This window comes from Periplaneta americana, unplaced genomic scaffold, assembly GCF_040183065.1.
Source record: "Periplaneta americana isolate PAMFEO1 unplaced genomic scaffold, P.americana_PAMFEO1_priV1 scaffold_29, whole genome shotgun sequence".
Classification (NCBI taxonomy): Eukaryota; Metazoa; Arthropoda; class Insecta; order Blattodea; family Blattidae; genus Periplaneta; species Periplaneta americana.
The window spans coordinates 93,432-113,496 of NW_027185510.1; the positions used below are offsets into that span (position 1 = coordinate 93,432).

General features: G+C 35.2%; 1 protein-coding gene across 2 annotated transcripts in view; it reads left to right on the plus strand.

Moving 5' to 3' along the window:
- The window catches only part of LOC138693971 (putative polypeptide N-acetylgalactosaminyltransferase 10), a 99,947-nt gene extending 91,287 nt beyond the window's left edge, over window positions 1-8,660 (plus strand). For both annotated transcript variants that reach the window (XR_011330654.1, XR_011330655.1), the window contains 2 exons: window positions 2,328-2,473; window positions 7,979-8,660. The gene's annotated coding sequence lies outside the window, so the exon portion shown is untranslated. The remainder of the gene's footprint in view (window positions 1-2,327; window positions 2,474-7,978) is intronic.
- Window positions 8,661-20,065: the final 11,405 nt, after the last annotated feature.

A 20,065-nucleotide genomic window follows, 5' to 3' on the forward strand; every position in this document is an offset into this window, starting at 1 on the left:
CAATCACTTCTCTCAACCTCTTATTACTTGTTCCCAACATTGTTTACATTAGTTGAACTCTTTCATAGTTTTTAACGTATTTATTCACTTGAATTACTAACGTTCACTGACCACTTATTCCCATTAACCTACTCTGTATATTTTCAGACGAAGAAGTTTCTACAGTTTCATTACATTTCCATTCCTACTTTTTTTATTATATTTGTGTCACTACTGACGGCCTTTTCTCTACCAGGTTAAATAAATAAATAAATACTAAATACTAAAAAAATACTAAATAAATATTTATTATCACTCTCTGGTTATTACTTGTATCTTATCCTTTTTCGCTATCATCCCCTTGCCTTACCGTCTTTTCTGTCACCATCACCATTTTCACTTCATCACTTTCCTATGTTTTGTTACTCATGCACCAACCTCTTAAGTTATAACTTTTCTGTCCCTTATTTTCTTCCCACTGACATAACTCTGTTCGGTGTTGCTAATATTACTTCATCCCTTCCAGTTCTTGCAGAAGTTTGACTTCTTATCTTAGTAGGTATCTTCTTCATCTGTCGATCCCTTTTGTAATTGCTCACCCATATTTTTCTTCCAGCTGGATTCACTGCACTCTTTTTGCTGTTCTCAGCTCCTGTATGCCGTCCTTCTGTTCTCCCCTGTCTACCTGATGGCGTCATAATTTTAGTGCAAGCCTCTTGTTTCTTCTTTAATCGCTTGTTGACATCCTCGTCTGCTGCTGTTGCTGCGCTGTGCAAACTCTGGTCGCTGGCCTCTCTTCCTGGCTCATTTGACTCGCTGACTGATTCATTCCATCGCTTGCTATTATTTCCTCTGTGATGACCTCTCCACCTTCTAATTTTTCAAATAGTTCTCCCTTCGTATGTTTCATTATAATGTTCCTTATCTCCTCTTTCATTGTCCCTATCTCTGTATGGTTCAAATTTTCCAAACAGAATTCCACATCAAACATCTCCCCATTTATCTTTAATTTGTCTCCGTATAATCTAGTGAAACGACCATTTTTCCTTGCAGCCTTCATAAAAGAAATCAATATTCTTTTGCTGCATCTTACTTCATATTCAAAATCATGTTCCAGTCTAATATTTGAGTTTATTAAGTCCTTTTGTTTGTTCAAAATTTTTTCTTTTGCCATTACACTTGAGAATTTAACTAGAGTAGGACTATTTCCATTTTTCCCGATTATGTATGCTTCTTTTATTTGTCCATCACTCACATCAATCCTGAACCGATCCCAGCAAACTTTCATCACAGTCTCGTATGTTTTTAGTGCCTGTTCCTCCTTTTCCTCGATTCCAAAAAATATTAAGTTCTTTTTTCTCTGATCTTCTTCTAGATATTCACCTTACTTTTCATTAGGTCGTTTTCCTTCTGTAGAGTTTCCAACTTCTTGTAGATCTCTTCAACGTTTGCTTCCATGTTTACTACTGCTTGGCTATTATCTTCAATATTCGCCATTATTACACTGCTACGCGATGTCGGTGTCAATGCCTCTACACAATATTTCTTCGCTGCCGAACTCCCTCTGCACACATGTATACTGATCCGCTGTTCGCTGTGGACTGAGAAATTGAAATGTGTTGAATTCCATAACTACTTGCATCCCACTTGGTCTAATCACTTGCTTGGGTCACGTAATCCCGTAGCTCATCATCAATTCATTTTGCCTTAATATTACCTCCATTCCACCAATTCAGTCGACACTAAGTGATCTCGTTAAATAACAGACTCACAAGCTGCCAGAAAGGAAAAGGAAAGTGTATACATTTTATCTTTCCACGTTTGTATGTGAAAAGTTGCACTGTGTGTACTGCATTTTCGGCATTGCCTCCAATAGCGTGAAAAGAAAAAAAAAAATATGTGCACATAATTATAATCAATCAGCCGGAGTGTAATCAAACTCACATCCCAGCACACGAGTCCTTTTTCCTACTCCATTTACGCCAGTTATCACCAGCTGTGTTAAATTGCATTCCAAATTTTAGGCGGCGTTTACAAGTCTTTCAGAACTTTCGAAAGAATTCCAGGAATCTTCAAGTAATTCACTGATTCGATTATCGAAGTTTCTTGCAGTATTGTAGGTTTACAGACACATCTTTTTTGAAAGAGAACATTTTCAGAGAAAATGAACTCTCAATCTTTCATAGAATCCACTCATTCAGGAATAAGACTAATTTAATTGCGTCAATCTGTATCATGGGATATCTCACTTTATTTTTGTTCTAAAGTGAGACAAAGAGCCCTTAAAACTTCACCATCGTCGATTAAAGTTTTACCATTTATTGTTCCACATTTCTGAAATTTTCTAGGAACAAGAGGAGCCCATGTGGTGGGAAGGCATCGATGCCGACAACGACCTGCAGCCCATGGGTGAGACCCTTTAACTAACCCAGTCGAACATCAGGATTCCAGACAATGGAATTAATGATGGTGGACTGAACGTTTCGCCAACAAGGTAAAACCTTGCGGCTTTCATCTTCTTTATTAGGTCTAATAATTGAATTAGCATAAACTATTACTCCAGAAATATTCCGCATTGCAGTAGCAGGAAACTAAGGGTTTAAGATTATTTACCTCTAGAAATATAAGACTTTGGCTTTGAGAAATATTAATGTTAAATTATTGCATGTTCATACCATCTTGAACGGGCAATTCTTCTTAATTCTTGAAATTAGTTAGTAGAGATTTCTTGATAGTTTCTGCATTCAAATTGTGTGAAAATATGTTGATTTTAACGACGATAAAACAGTATGTTCTTCCTTATAGGGGTTTGTGTCTTTCGGGGTTTAGCAGCACAATCAAAGTTATCCCATGCATACCAGTGTGCCTTCCACTCCATATGAATATAAAACTTGAAGTTAAAACTTTTTTTTTTTTCAGAATTCTATCAATCCTATAGTTATTACTCTAATAAATTATATTCAGTTCACGAGTTTTCTTTGTATTTGTTTCACAACTTCTCTTATCACTGCATAAATAAATAACATTGAAGTGTTAGCTTGCTTAACCCCTTCAGGCCTGATGTTCCTACATTATACTGTACATTGTTTCTTTTTTTCTTTTTGGAATGTTTTCGATACTTTTAAATATCCCCTGAAGGGATTAATCTTGATAGAAGTTTAACTTCATCTTGTTCCTGTCTCGCATCTAGTTATTGTACAAACTAAAAATTAATTAATAGTATTTGTGAACTTAAAAATTATGTCGTTCTAATAATCTTATTATTAATGTAGACAGAACTTCACGTTTATTTCTTAGCATGTAGCCTATATATCTAATGTCTACTCGCTTCACTTTAAGTGATTCGGATTCCGCATATTGTGGATATATGGCAGGACTGTGATCCATTTTCTAGACTTGTGTCTTGCGCCTAACCCATCAAAAGCTTCCACTTGAGTAAGTAGTTATAATTTCACTCACCAGGTGGCAATGGTGTTAATACAAAAAATCAAGGTCGGTAAACTGTCGGTTGCTATCACTCTCACAGGTCCCTTCATAACAGCATTTAAAGAGGGTTGTAAATCTGTGACGTCACCATGGCAACATTGTCAACCCTCAGCTTGCACTTTCTAACGATAACCAAGTGTTTTAAAGACCTATATTTATATATTTGTTTGGGTTACATACACACTGGAGGAGTAAAGGCTTAGAGGTAGAACTCTCACTTCAATATCGCATCCTTTTTTTTTTTTTTAATTCAGTGATCGTTTACTTTCCAAATTCTCATAGCAATATAAAAACTACTGTGAATGCTTCATTGTACCTACTTGCTTTTGTATCTCTAATCTTTGTAGAATATTTCAGTCCAATTTTAAAGAACATTATTAACGAATACACATTGCACAATAGGTAGCCTATATTGAATTTATTTTACATGGCAATTTCTGTTTCCGAGCCTCAAAATATTAATTATATTACTGGTGAAGGACAGAATTTAAATTACGCATGCAAAATGTATTAAATTTCTCTTAATAACAGTGGAGTAGAGTGTGTACTAAAACTAATTGATAATTAATTTTATACAGGATTGTCAAATGAAATTTTGTAAATTAACCTATTTTAGTGAAATGGTTGAGGATGAATTGCAATAGCAGCGGAGAGTAAAAGTATCCCAATTGTAACACTGATTGTACAAATACAACAATTTATTTTAAGAATGTTTCACAAAATTTGAACTGACTCAAATAGTCTTGTGAAGGATGCGACGGCCATTGCTTCTGCTTCATACGGTTTCTTCCTGTTTTCTTCTATTTAGGTAACGAATTCTAAAAAATGTTCGTGCTCTACTAAATAACTTCAGTAATTCCGGATCTTCATTTGGAAACTTTGCCCTCAAAATCTAAATAAGCAGCCTATTACATTCTTTTTTCTCTTGACTGATTTTTTATGAAATTTTCTAAATATAACTTCACACTCTTCAATTGTTGCCATCCACTGAGGAGAGGGATGAACCAGTCCAACACGTGTAACGACCTCTATCCATCCTGGAGATTGTTGACTGGAATTAGCATTCGAAACAGCATTTCTGTTGTTACATTTTCTAGCAATATAACCAGCAACATATCTGAGCAATTCTACTTCTTCCCTTTTCATTAGCTCTGTTGTGTCAATTCTATCATCAGTATCCACTTCTAATGAGTTTATTTCCTCAAGGATTTCGTTCACGCTTTCATGAGAAATGTCCACGAGATCCTGAAAAACTTGCTTTGTTATTATTACTCCACCTGAATCTTCTACTGGGGCACTTGTAGGGTGGGGCAGGCGACATCCTAATATTAATAGGCGCAAGAGATTTTTCACTTCCACAGTCGGATGATTATTATAAAAATGTCCCATCCCACGAATTTGGGAAAATAGGTTCTCCAGAGTGTCCTGATTGAGTTTCCTGGTCATTATAGAATCAATTCCTTTTCTTTTAAATCGCTATACAACCGTTTCAAGCTCTTAATAGAGGTAAGGAAGCCATTCTGAAAAGGTAGACTGTTTCCTACATTCCTTCTCTACTTGGATCTTTCGGAATTCATTACATCTGTGAAGTCATTTGTGAATTAAAATATTCATGAACTTACTCACTTTCGGTTACCAAATATTTAATCAGCGCAGCAGTGTGATGCGAAAAAAGTTCCATGGCTGGTGCAACTCTTTGCCCATCATTCTCTTGCACAGTAAAGTGACCCCAATGTCATTTCGGGAATAGTTCAACTCCTAAGAATCGGATTTAATAATCTGTTCAATTACATTTTTTTCTATAATTGTGTCTTTCAATTGAAACCCACTATCAATAAAATGGTTCCTTAATAACTTAATCAGATGGGGCAAATATTTTCTTCCAAAGCAGGATTTGAAAAGCAGGTCTGATTTACATTTATTTGTAACTCATTCCACAGTCTTCTGTTGTCGCCACCCAGATCAGAAACTATTGCAACTACTCTGAAACCTGCCACTTCAATTTCTGTTATAATTTCAAACAGTAGCTCTCTGTCCATTGTTTTATCGAAATCATAATAGATGGTCTGCTTCCACCCACCTGTCAATCCTCGGATCATTACGATTTGAGCACTTCTGTGAGGGCCCAATATCGAATCATCCTCGTGGTCGTAACAAATGACACCATTGACACTCTACTCATCAAATAGTAACACTGATAACTTATCCATTTCGCTCAAAGACAGTCCCTGCACTTTTAAAATTTTCAGTACCAGTGTAAGAATACCAGGAGAAAAGGGCAATTTTTTTGTCCAACGCTGCAGGGTAGCAACGCTTGGTAGAGGAATTCCCACCTGTGATCTCAAATGATTGTACAGTTTATCACTGATTGCTCGCTGAGCTAATGCAGGGATTATGTCTTGTTCTTCCCTTCTTTGCTTCCTTTCCCCGCTATAAGCATTTTTATTTGCCCTGGAGTGAATACTTTAGCTAATCTAAAAAAAAAAAAACAGTCGAAAACAATCTGAAAGAAGAAAAAATAAATTTGACTTTGAACTAGCTCAATTTTATTACTATTATCAAAGGAGGAAAATTGTTCGTCATGTAATATCTTCTTCTAATTCAGTTGAATGTAAACTCAATACCTCAACTGTTTCCGATTATTTTAATAACCAGTTTGGATCTACAAATGATATTCTAATGGAAAGATATAACCTATATGTTGATCTTGATAACTTAGACCAAGAAAGTATACTAATAACAGATACTGACGTCATCAAAGCTTGTAGGAGTATACGCATTGATACTGCCCGGGAGAGGATGGAGTAAGGATGAAAGTTATAAGAGAACTTAAAATGTATAAAGCAATTTCTTACCTCACTACATACATGCTTCGTTGGGGTTATGTCCCACTCCCTCTCAAGCATGGTCGAACAATTTTAATTTTTAAGAATGATGACCCAGCCGAAGTTAAAAACTGGTGCCCAATCACAATTTTCTCCTTAATCTGCCGAATTGTTGAAAGAATAAATGACACCAAATTTAGAATGTTTCTCTGCCTTAATGCCAACTGACGACGATGTATGGCCACTCCAGGAGCTTACATTAATTCATCGATTTTGAATGGTTGTTTAACTGATTCCAAATTGAAACATAAAGATTGTACAGTAGTATTCTTGATATAACACGAGCTTTTGATAATATTTCTCATGCTCACATAGAACATACTCTTCATACTTTCCCTATTCCTTCTAAATTGAAAAATCTCATCATTGCTTTGCTTAAGGGCAATACAACTAGTGTTTCCATAAAAAGAAGATCTAAAACAGGACAAATGTCAATGCAAAAATTAGTTGCACAAGGTGCTTCTCTTTCTCCTATTCTCTTCAATATGGCACTAGATTTTCTTTTAAAAGAATTGAGTGAAAAGCAAGTTGTAGAAGAATATCGTTAAAATATCATTCCTAACTTTGAAAACATATAAGTGCTAGCTTTTGCTGATGATTTAGTTCTTATAAGTCAAAATGATAGTGCTGCAAAACATCTGACAATGTTACTATACTCCAGCAGGCCGTGATATACGTCTGTCTTTTTTTTCCCCCCAGTCTATAAATGCGAATTTAAAACAAACGGTAAGGTTATGTAATGATTTATTTTTCATTTTAATATTTTAACAATATTATTTATATAACATATTGCAGTAATAACATCGGCAAGTTTGTTGATTTTTTTCACGGCTTTCTTAATGTTACTTGCATCACGAATGCAGTAACTTTAATGGAGTTGTAGAGTTTACTTAATTTTTGCAAATATTTAAAAACAATAATTAACAGTGCAATTTAGGTGAAATTGCAGTGGTAAGTTTCCAATTTATAATTAGGCTATTACTATATTGAACGCCTCTAAAAATAATATGTTAAAAGCCTAAAGCAGTAAAATCAATATGTCACTTAAGCGGTAAGAAGAGGAAAATTGTTGTGTGTGTTAGGTTGGGAATACTGAATGTGGAATTTTTGACTTTCTGCAGATTGGTTTTGTGCGGAAACCAAGCAAATACGCACGATCTCGCACAAAATAAACTGCAAACAAAAAGCATTTTGATGACGGGATGAAGTGCACAGGTTACATGTTTTATTTTTCATTTTATGTATGCCTTAGTCAGAATGTAGAAAAAATAACCTAAAGCATAAGCTATAAAATGATTATAGTTCTTTAAAATCTTAGGTGATCCACTTTTTTGCTGGTCAGTGTAACTAAAAATTGGAAAGAACTGATCAGTGTAGGTAACTTAAAAGTGACTGTTTAACATGTAAAATAAAGAGGTAGAACACTTAAAAATGAATGCAAAACGTACATTTCACTTCACTTAGTATATGCAAGGCATACCAAAAGCCTGAACTAACCTGTCACAGATTTCCACACTACAGAACTTAGAAAAATGCAAGTTGGAAATTTCAGTGTCACGTGCTATAGAAAAGCCCTCGTGTCTATGCAGACTAATCTAATCTAATGCTTTTTTTTTTTTTTTTTTCAGGGACAGATTGTGCTTGATAAACCTTGGAAGGAAAGATTTAATGGATAAGAGTGTTGACTATTTATATAATAACATAAAACTGTGCTCTAATCATTTCGAAGATGGGCAGTTAGGAACACTAATAGGAACAAGTTAGTGTGGAATGCTGTTCACACTATTCGATATTCCTAATCCGCCTCCTCCAGTAAAAAGAAAATTGAGCACCAGAAAGTATGAAGTATTGCGGAAAAAGTTACGTCAATCCTTTAATGGTGACTCTTTACTGCAAGATTGTGCGTCAGCTGAACTTGATGACTTTACCAGTGATCTCTCAAATAAAATGTGTGATGCTTCCCACAAACAGAGCTTTCTTTGAATGAAAATGACATTATGCTAGGTATGTTACGAGAAAAGTATGAATATAAATCATTAGAAGTTGTTTGGTTCCAGAAAAAATACAAGGACGTCAAAAGAAATCGGTGTGTGCGTGCAGTTTCAAGAAAAGGTATAGAAAAATAGACAAAAATGCAGTGCTAGTGGATAGTTAATATTAGATGTAAATGTATTACATTTCATTTATTGATCAGCATTATAGCTTTGTGATACAGAATAAGTCAAAAGATATACAAAATTATATGTAGGCCTACATAGCAGCCTGTGTAGGTTAATACAGTTTATAAGAATAAACAAGTCATGAGCTGGAGGGGTGCACAATAATCTATTCTGCGCTTCTAGGGTTGGATTAAATAGATATTTGGACATTATAAACATAGTTAGAAGAACGAAAAAAACAGTTATTATCAGTGTCTACATTTGACAATTGTAATACAAGAAACTTTAGGCTTACTCAGTTATACTTCACAAAGTAGTGGTTTGTAAAGCATAATTTATTAATATAATTTTTATACAGTATTTGAAGAAAAAAAATTGCAGTAATTTCGAAACAACAAGAAACGAACAAGTATTTCATTTTACGTAGTAGATACTAATTAATTTAAAGTAATAGACCCTAGTCTATCATTGTTCGTCAAGCATTATTATTTACTGTGACCATTGGTGCACAAATGTTGAAGAAAATATTATACTCCCACTTAATTACATGCAGTAGGACATTGTGAAGTTTTTTTATATTGAACTCATTTCTTTGCTGTATGTCAATATAAATTAATATAATATTAAATATTAATAAATATAAATTAAGCTTAGAATTTAAATTTAGAAAATTTGAAAACGTTGAGAGCAAGTATTGAAAAGTTGGGAGCGTTACTCAAAGAAATTAAAAGTGTAGTTCACAAGCTGTGAAGCGATGATATTCTCTTTATGTCAGATTTAAAGATTTATTAATACAAGTATATTGAATTAATATTGTGACGTGAGATGGAAAATGTGCCATTATATATTTTTCCAGAAAATTTTTCCGCCTTGCAAATAGTTGTTTTCTTCTCTTCTTACAACCTCAAGAGCCTCACATGTATTCCTCACTATTTTCTCATCACTTACCAGTTTATGAAATGAAAGTCGTAAGTCGTCTAACCTTTGATGGCTGTGTTAGTACATACTGCAAAACAACGCCATTGTCAAGTACGTTTTGCTATGAGAGTACTGATTAAGAAATAAGCGCTGGCAATATCATATTTTGGGAACTTTACTAATCTGATCTAAATTGTCATCTCACAACACTATTACCTCGACATAGGCTGATGAAAGCCTTCCATTTTAAAATAATGATTATTGTTGGCTGGGGAAAATATTATAACAATTATGTTATATGATTCGTAATTTCTCTTCTTCGTTATCTGTGAACTCCTCACTTTATTTCTCATAACTCATTCACAGAACAGCCAAATCGGCACTCGTACTGAAACTGTATTACTGAAACAAAAGCTGCTGCAGGTATTGTATAGCCCTGTCGCGTTCCCCTCCAAGGTGATTCACTCCCTTCAGGTAGAGGAATAGAGAGTGCACATTGCACAGAGACAGTTGCACAATGTGCAGGTTTTGACATGCCTGTAATAGATTCTTTTTTATGCTTTTCTTTTTATTATTTAATGAAGCAATGAAATTGTGTATTTTAAAGAAGAGATGGAGAGATATGCTGTGAGGACGGAACAGGCATTTTGCCTATACCGTGAAGTGCAGAAGAAGAAGAAGAAGAACTTGTATTTTTAATTTTATTGTGTTTTTTATTATATAATTGATATGTACATCCATGTATAGAATAAACAATCAATCAATCAATCTGTTCTGTAATCAATTCTATTCAAAAATGTTTCAAAAGACTGTTTTTTTGCATACATTACTTCCTTCCTAAGAGATGCTGCTGCTTTCCTCCAATGTTTTTACTCTTCTCAGCCTTTTCCTTGCGTTTTCCCGAAGTATTTTGTATTCTGAGAGTTTTCTGTTCCAGAAGGGTTTATATTTAAAAACCTTTCCTCATGGGATATTATGACTTGCTGCTGATAACAGCCTACTATATTACAAAATTTCCTATTTTATCTGGAGGTTCTGTATCCTTAATTTGAAATTGTAAAATTTTTGAGTCAATGAATACTAACACTGGGCAATTCTGCAAACCATTGCCTATGGAAAGTGTTGTCTGAGCAGTAGTTGTGTGTTGTGCTGACCATCATGGAGACGTGCAATGTGTAGGCCTACCTATCTTTAGTTTGAAGGTAAGACGGTAGGCCAAAATTTGGGAGGGGGGGAAATATCAATTTTTTTTTTCATAATTAAATTGTCTGTTCTTTTCTGAGCATTTCTGTGTATGATTTATTACTGAATTCCAATTATAAGTGCGTTATTTATTTTTTTTTAAATTATGACAGCTGTCAGTTTTTAATAAAATTATACACCCTTCCACATAATGTCCCATATCTTTGGTTCTATTTCAGTTAGAAAGCTGGGTTTTTTTTTGTCTTGTAGTGGAGTTTCTATACCACTTATTGATAGCGCTGTCATCGCGTATTTCGATAATCGAATGTCTCGATATTCGCTTCTGATTGGCTTGTGTTGGTAACAATTTGCTCTTTCGTGTGAAAGCATGGCTGGTTGTACTTGAAAGCGTGTGTCTTGTAATTTTTGGCGTGTTACAAAGTTTGTTATTTATAAAGTGTGTTATTTTTGTTTCCTATAATGAGGAAACCAAAAGGAGTCTTCAAAAAACGGAAATTCAATGGCAATCAACAGGTCATTAGCTGTTCAAAATCAAAACAATAACAGTAGACCTCATGTTAGTGGAACTCCTAGTGCCTCTAAAAGGAAGATAACAGGCAATGTAAACACATTAGATAATGTTTCTGATGTGAATACTAATGTCATAATAGGTATAGGCATACTAAAAACAATTCTGTGTGACATGGTATCCTGTAATTTATGTGGAGGTCAGGTTACTTTGAAGTTGCAAGTGCTAGAGTACGTTTAGTTTGGAAATTGAAAATTATGTGTAATAATTGCAACAGTGAGAAATCATTTTATACCTCACAAAAGTGTAATAATAGTGCCTATATGAGACAAATGTGAGGTTAGTGTATGGCCTTCGATGCATGGAGAAGGGGCTTGCAAGTGGTAAAGTACTGTGTGGTATGATGAATTTACCAAATCCCCCTACAAAGTGTTACAGGTATACCAATTGTATATTAAATGGGATGAGTACAATAGCAGAGAATTCAATGAAATCTGCGGCTTTAGAAGCAGCAGAAATAAGTGAAACTGACAAGGAGATTGCCATTGCATTTGATGGAAGCTGACAGAAAAGGGGACACACTTCGAAAAATGGTTGTTCAACAGCAACGAGTGTCGACATGGGAAAGGTGGTGGATTTTCAAGTTCACACTAAATACTGCCTTGGGTGCACAATGGTAGGTAAGAATGAACAAATGAACCTACATGTCTGAAAAATTATGAAGGTTCTAGTGGGGGCATGGAAGTAGCTATTTTCAATAGGTCTGAGACAGAACGAGGTGAAAGATGCACCGAATATCTAGGCAATTGTGATAGTAAAGCCTTCAATGCTGTTTGCCAAAGCAATCCCTACAATGTCCCCCATAAAGAAGTTAGAATGTGTAGCTCATGTGAAAAAGAGGATGGGTACACATCTTCGAAACTTGAAGAATAAACTTGGTAGACAAAAACTTTCTGATGGCAAGTCTTTGAAATGTAGACTAACCGACAAAATTATTGAAGAACTCCAGAATTATTATAGAAATGCAATTATGGAAAGTTCTGGAGACTTGGGTGCAATGAAGCAAGCAGTTTGGGCCACCTTCATATCCACTGATGTGAAGCCAATTCATGCACTGTGTCCTCGGCCACCTAACACAGAAAGGCAGAAGCAGCTGGCACCCTCGACAAATTCAACCATAGACATTCCATCCCTGAGGCAGTTATACAAGAAATCAGACCAATTTACAAAGATTTTGCTCATCCTGAATTGTTGAAGAAATGTCTCCAGGGCAAAACGCAGAATGTGGATGAAGCTTTCAATAATACCATCTGCATTCGAATTCCTATAACTGTCTTTGTTGGCTTCAAGACTCTTCAAATAGGTGTGCCAGATGCTGTGATAACATGGAATAATGGCACAGTCTAAGGAGGCAAGAAGGATCTGGCTGGCCTACAAGATGATCAGGACCCTGATTATGGAGCAGGCTGCTTCTAGTCACTCTTCAAGCAAAAAATTGTAAGTTTTTTATGCATGTAAACTTTAAACCTTGTTTTCTCGAAAATTAAAATTTTCAAACATTTGCCCCATTTTCTCAGAAACTATTAGAGATATTTGCATGAAATTTTTACAGATAGTAAGTACAACTAGTTGTACTAAAGCTATGCAACCTCAGATCATGATGATCACTTGCATAGATCCCCAATTAAAATATTGTTTAAGTGGTTTTTTTTTTTTTTTTCCAAAAAAATTGTGACATGTGGGGAAAAAATTCTATAGGACCTCAGTATGTAGATACAAGTTTCACTGAGGTGCAGTGGTCTTTAAAAGCATCATAAAATATACAGTAAAAATTTCATTAAAATCCATTAAGTATTTCCTGAGAAAATGGATTTCAAATTTGCTTGTTTTAATATTGACGGGATAGGGCCTACCGTCTTACCTTCATCCATAGATAAGTGCACAGCACATAAAATAATCTTCACACGCAATTTATCGTTCACGTCAAATGTGAGCTCTGCTAGACATATTTTCACTCAGGGACACCAAGACTCTAGGGGCTTTCGTAGCACAATCAAAATTACCCCATACCTACCTATGTGCCACCTACTCCACACAAATATAAAAAAATGAAGTTTTTTTTTTTTTTTTTTTTTTTTCAGAATTCTATCCATCCTATAATTATTACTTTAATAAATTATATATTCACAGGAGAAACGAGTGGGGCAAACCGGGATGCGACGTAACCATTTGGCTGGACAGTACCTATTTATCCTCTTCATAGTTGGCAATCAGTGTGTTACGAAGATTTCAACTCAGAACTTTCTGCCTTTTAGCTCGACATGACAAGCTGATGGTGGACGCTGCCACCCAGACCTTCAGGAGCGATTTCTTGGTGGACTGGGACAGCTGGTACGTCAGACCTGGTGGTAGGCGAGGGTCATACGGGGGATGAAACAGCTGGGATATGCATTGTATTGCTACCAATTCGAAAACTACAGAGGTACAGTAACTGTGTACATCCTGACGTAGTGGCACTTTCATCTATACACAAGCAGAGTCACATTGTACTTCACGAGCACGTGCAATACAAATAGTGCAGGAGAGAATTTAAATTATCAAAAGACAATAATGACCTTAGCAGTTGATTACTGTAAGCATGGCACCAAGCAAAGCCTCTTTCGTTCACTAACAATATTATTTGCACGGTTCTCAATTCCAGCATCAAGATGGCCGGCAGAGTTCTGCTCGTTAACGTTTTTAAAATAATTATACACCTTAAACACTATCTTCTGCGCCTGCTTGTGTAGTACTTGTCTTTTTACAATCTCTTCTTCCATTTATTTACCTTACATACACACAGTAAATGTTAGTTTTACTTATTCAATGTATTGAAACACTCGCACGTGAACAAACGAACTTGGGAAGTGCTTGTTATAGACTGATTCTGATTGGTTCTACTGTACAAGCTTGTGACGTCACATACCAGAAATGCTATGGCACATATAGAAGCTAACTGCCTTCCGAAATGCTGTCTAGTCTAGTGTCCCTAAAAACATATTCGAGTCACCTAAAGTAGTCAGTGCTTTGGATAGAGTCAGTCTTCCAGATCGTGGAGCAGTATTTATAGCTGGAACGAAGCATCTCTTGGTATTCAAAGTCCTTATAATGACATCAAGCTTCTTATACTTCATAAGAATTACTCCAACCAAACTGTAGCTAAGAAAGCACAAGCTGTTATGGCCTTTTGCCAGCATCTTTGGTTTCTTCTGAGCATCTGGTTGCCCTAGCCCTTTTTTGATGACAGAGTAACCACAAAGAAAAAGAAAAATCATCATGATCATGATCATGATCATCATTATTTACTAAACAGGCTTTAGATAATGTAATTTGTTGCCAACTCAATTCATCGTTTAGCTGGCAAAAAAAAAAAAAAGGAAAATATGGTGACAAACTTTTGCAGCATCTTCAGAAATCTGGATGACAAGAGATTATGGATGAATCGGAAGACCTGAAATTGGAGAATTCTGCGACATTAAAAACCAGTTATTTATTTGAACATTGACAGAGGAAGAGTCAAATCTCAATCTTTCCTTCAGAGAACTCCTACAGTGTGTTTTCAAGGAACTTCGTGATCACTCCTCTTAGACGAAAGTAGTAAATAACATGGCATAATGCACTATCAACCTAATCCAAAAGTACAATGAGACATTGACGAAGATGAAGAGCAGAAACAGTTTCTTCTTCATCTTTTATCCAAACACCGATAGGAGTTCTCTACTCCTTCAAAAGCTGCTCTGACTTTTTGTTTTACTATGTTACAAATTATAAACCTCTCAGCTTTGGAGCGACATGTAAATGGTAATATTTTTTTAATGAATTTTTTGTGCTTGTTTTATACATTAATCCCCTTGTGAGGATATGAATTTTTGAAAGCTAAGTTTTTTTGGACCACACTACCATATCAAGGCATTTGGAAGAACATTACTGGATTACTGTTTATCTTCGAAAAATGTCGGAAGTGTATTCTGTTGAGTACAGCTAATTCACTCAATCTTACTTCAGAATATATTAAATTGGAATTCCAATAATAATAATAGTAATAATAATAATAATAATAATAATAATTATTATTATTAGTATTATTATTATTATTATTATTATTATTATTATTATTATTATTATTATTATTATTTATTACTTAAATCAGAAAAAAATATCTTACCTACTGATTCATAAAGAAGATGGCTGTAGCTAAATGCTGTCTAACAACTTTCTTGTGCAGGCTCACATTATAACTCTTTGCAGTATGGTGACACCTAATCTTGATGTACAGTTACCCTTAAAAAGAATGAGACGATTCTTGGTCGTCGGAAGTTAAAGTTCTACAGCGCGGTTCACTCGATATCGGCGTAACGATACATAACATGACAAATAGTACAAGAATTGTTACAAGGACCACAACAAGGACAAGGACCAGAATAAGGATCACGAAGAAGACTGCCATTTAAGGCCAGGATTTCACAACATAGCTCGGGTAACAAAATATCATTGCTTCACTGTACCGAATGGCAAATGCCTGCTAAGGGATCTACATTCTGGACTGCTGCTGTCACTGTCTTGTCTCGGTAGCTCATATAGCAGTGTGTCGGTTCCACTGTATAACCGAAATGTCTCGTGTTCGATCCGGGTAAATTTTTTTTTTATTGAGGTGTAATTAATTTGTTCAGAGTTCCTCGACTGTCTAATTTGTCGAAAAATATGGAATAATTTATGCCCATTTTCTGGGTCTTACAAGTGGGCTGAATCTCGTCAAAAAAATAAATCTTACGTAGAAGTTAAAAGTATTCTTCCTCAAACAAAAATCATAAGAAACAAAAAGAGACCTGTTAACTTAAAATCTTGACCACATGCCATCAGCTTCTATTACAGCTCTAAGTCGATCCGGCATGGATGTCATGAGATTGTGGAATAAGTTCTGATCCCCGGCGAGATCTTCCCAGGTGTCAACAACTTGATCCCACAATTCGTCTCGATTTTGAGGGCGTCGTTGGGCATAGGTGGCTATCCTTCTCTTTTTCAATTCCGTCCATAAATTTTCGATGACATTCAAATCAGGTGACTTCCTAGGCCAATTAATGATTTCGATCTCGGGTCTCCTTTGAAACCATCTTTGAATGCTTGCAGCATAGTGCATGGGATGGTTATCCTGCTGGAACAGCAATGTTCCTTCGGGAAAACGTTCTCGGGTGGAGGGAAGGAATATATTTTCCAGAATGTGCTCGTAAGTTCCCGCATTAAACCGGCCATCGATGCGTTCTATAACGCCAGGTCCATCATAAGACATCCACCCCCAACACGATATGTTAAAGCGCCCCGATCTTTCACGTCGGTGCACATAGCGCTGGTCATGTCCGAGACCATCCTCATGATAGACACGGACATGAGCTTCGTAATCACTCGAGATGTTGTTTTGTCAGAGAAAATTACATTTCTCCAATCGAAATCCACTCGATTGGTAGCGAAGGCAAGACGGTCGACAGCTTGTACTTCCCCCAATATTTCCATTTGCGCAGCCCTCCAGCTCCTAATACTGCGGTTCCTCAACCTGCTGATCACAGTCTGTGAAGAGCTGGGAAAGTTAGATGCTGCTCTTATTTCGTTAGCAGTCAGAAAAGGGGTCCTGTCGAACTGTCTCGAATAAGAGAGCATCCTCTTCCAATGAAGAAATCCGCGGATGCCCAGGAATAGGGCGATTTTCGACCTCCCCTAAATTTTGGTAATGATGAACCCACCTCACGGCTGTACTTCTAGGAACACCGACCAAACGGCCAGCAGATCTAGCCTCATATCCAGCCTCAACTAGAGCTATAACTCCCTGTCTCATGTCACGTCGGTTCGCCATTACGATGAGAAATGAGGGATGACGATAATACTATAGTGTAGACAATGACTATTTAACGTGATATAGAATTATTGAAATAAGAGGCATCTTGCATAGTAAGAGTTAATAAATCAACCCTAAATTAAATATCTAAATAACAGGATATAACAGGAAGTCCAATTGTTGCGAAACTAATCAAATTAAATCTAAGCTGAAGTAGCACAGGATAAATGTTTTGTACACAGAATTAGACTGAATTCCTATTTGACAGAACCTATAATCAATGGCTTGTCTGAACACCATAAACAAATCCTAAGTGTTTCCAATGTCACTGAACAATTTCAAAATATTAATTTAAAAACTAAGAAAGGATCGTAAATGCTGTATCTAGTGATTATTTACATTTATGTCTACAAAATGAATCTTGGAAAAACATATATGATACTGTTACTACTGATATTAAAAGTAAATGTATTGAATTTTTCACTTAATTTCATAATCACTTCAGTGGATGTTCTCCACTCAATGTTGTGAAAAAAATTCAAAAGTAAAATCATGTAGATAACGCAGAGACTTCAAAATCTCATGTATTAAAAAGAAGAACCTATATGTAATGAGTTGCAATGTAATGATCCTCATGTTCTGAAATACTGCAAGGAGTACAGTGTAATTTATAAAAAATTATGAAAGAGGGAAATAGAATATATTTGAATAGAAAAGTACAAAATTCAGATAATGCAATTAAAGCTATTCCGAATATTATTAAAGTTAAACTTGTAGATATCCTAAGAAAGAAAATATTTTTTCATTGAAACCAATGATTATAAAGTAGAGGATCCCAAATCTATTGCAAATTCTTTTAACGTATTATAGTATATAGTACAGAAATATTATTGACAACTTAAACATTCAAGATTTTGCAAAAGATACTGCAATTGGTTACTTAACAGATGCATTTAATAATTAGTATTAATATATGTAATTAGTCAATGACTGCAACAGTGCTTTTTCATTCAATCATAATAAGAATAAATTGAATGCACATTAAATTAAACACTATTGCAAACACTTAGATAAAATAGTTAAAATTAACTGAATGTGTGAGAATGAAATAATCAAAAGCCATACTTTTAACAAAAATTGTTTTGTGCGAGTGCATTTCTTACACATATGGGAAAGCTATTAATAAAATATTGTAATAATTACTCAACAAATGACATAGCCTAAGGACTCTAAACTTTGTAAAAGTTTGTCTATTATTAGATATATTTTTTAATTTCATTTTAATTGTTAGTTTTTAATATATATGCATTTACATTGTATATGTATGTGTATAAATGCATTCATTAGATTAACGTTTATAGTATTATAACTTGTAATTTTGTATTGTTTGCGATCATTAACACTTAATCTCAGGACTTTGTAAAACTCTATTTCAACGTTACTTAGCTATTTGAACATTATTTAGATAAAAAAATCGTTGTGTAGACTAAGAATCGAACTCGCACTCTTCTACACAACACGCAGAAGTCTTACCGTCTGAGCTATTGAAACGACATGAAAGCTTTCCTTTCTGTGCGGAGTGTCGATCTAGTCATGAAGGTCCATTGTCGATTTAACTACACGATTTATGTATATATTTATCTTTTATTTACGTAATATTATCATATTTTTTTGCAGTTTTTGAAGTGAATTTCAGAACGATGCTAGTAACAAAGCAAATAGCCTGAATTTAAGTAACTCAATATTCGTTATCTTGTGTATCAGTGCTCTGGTCTCCGATCATGCGCAGTGTCTTACATCTGAGACTTAGGAATATTCAATCGTCTCATCCTTTTCCAGGGAAACTGTACATGTCAATGGTCAACTTAACTATTCTCAGGATACGATTTTCTGGAAACTCGTTTTCTAATGCATGGTCATGTAGATGCAAAAACATGTTGGACAGATTGAGGTGTTTCATTACCTCCTTCCTTACAATACAAAATACTGGGCCTTTGGGTGGCACACCATTGTTCTGCTTCAGCAACAGTCTAATTGTAGATTCACACAGCCTACATACCCTTACTATATCATCAGATGGAATCACAAGACCTCCATTATTTTTTCTCAGCAAAAGTGTCAAATTACTGCCGGAGTTGTCTCCATAGAGAGATTCTTCACATTTGTCACAGAGCATCTTTTTACTTATTTGTTTCACAACAAACCCTGCAATATTCAGATATTTGAAAAGATGAAAAGAATAGTGGACTATATACATCATCTACAGTGGGATTTTCCATTGTATCCAAATGTCTCTGATTTTCAAAACACTGGGGATCATGTATCGGCTGAAATTTTTTTATGTCCCAGGACAACAACTTTGTGAAACCAGTTTCTGTGCAATTGCCTGTGCGTTTACATTTGACTTCATTAGCAACTAATAAGTTCTTGTAGGCTGCCTTGAACTGCTAGGAAGATGGGTTATTGTTATATCCTAGTCTGCTCCTAATCATATTGAAAACAAGTTCAATGTGATCTTGGCTAAACTTGTATGTTGGAAGATAATTCAGCTTTTCTGACTCAATCAGTTCATAAAAAATATTCCTCATACCTACACAGAGACAAGAAGCCAATGATAGCCATCTTCCTAGGTGTCTGATAAATAGGTCTGTTGTCACTATTTTTAGGCCAAGCAAATATGATTCAGCTTAGTCTAAGAAATTCAACAATACATTCTTGTTTGCTTTAGAAAATACACTTTTGTAACCCTTTGCAAGTGGGTTCTTTGAATTAAAAACATCAAAGAGCTTATCAATAAACAAACAGAACTCAGCAGTTGCTTCTGCACCCTCAAATTCTTTAAGTTTTATATCACAACACAAAACAACAATGCATTGCCAACAGAAGAACTTAAAACTTGTGCTGCTGAACTGACTTTCATTTTCTGTTCTTTGTATTGCATGCGGTGCTTCGTAATTTTGTTGGCCAGGACTAATGATTCAGTATTCTGAACTTCTTCAAGTGCCTGTATGTACTTCCAGTCAATGATTCTGTTGTTATGATCTTTCAGAATTTTCATATC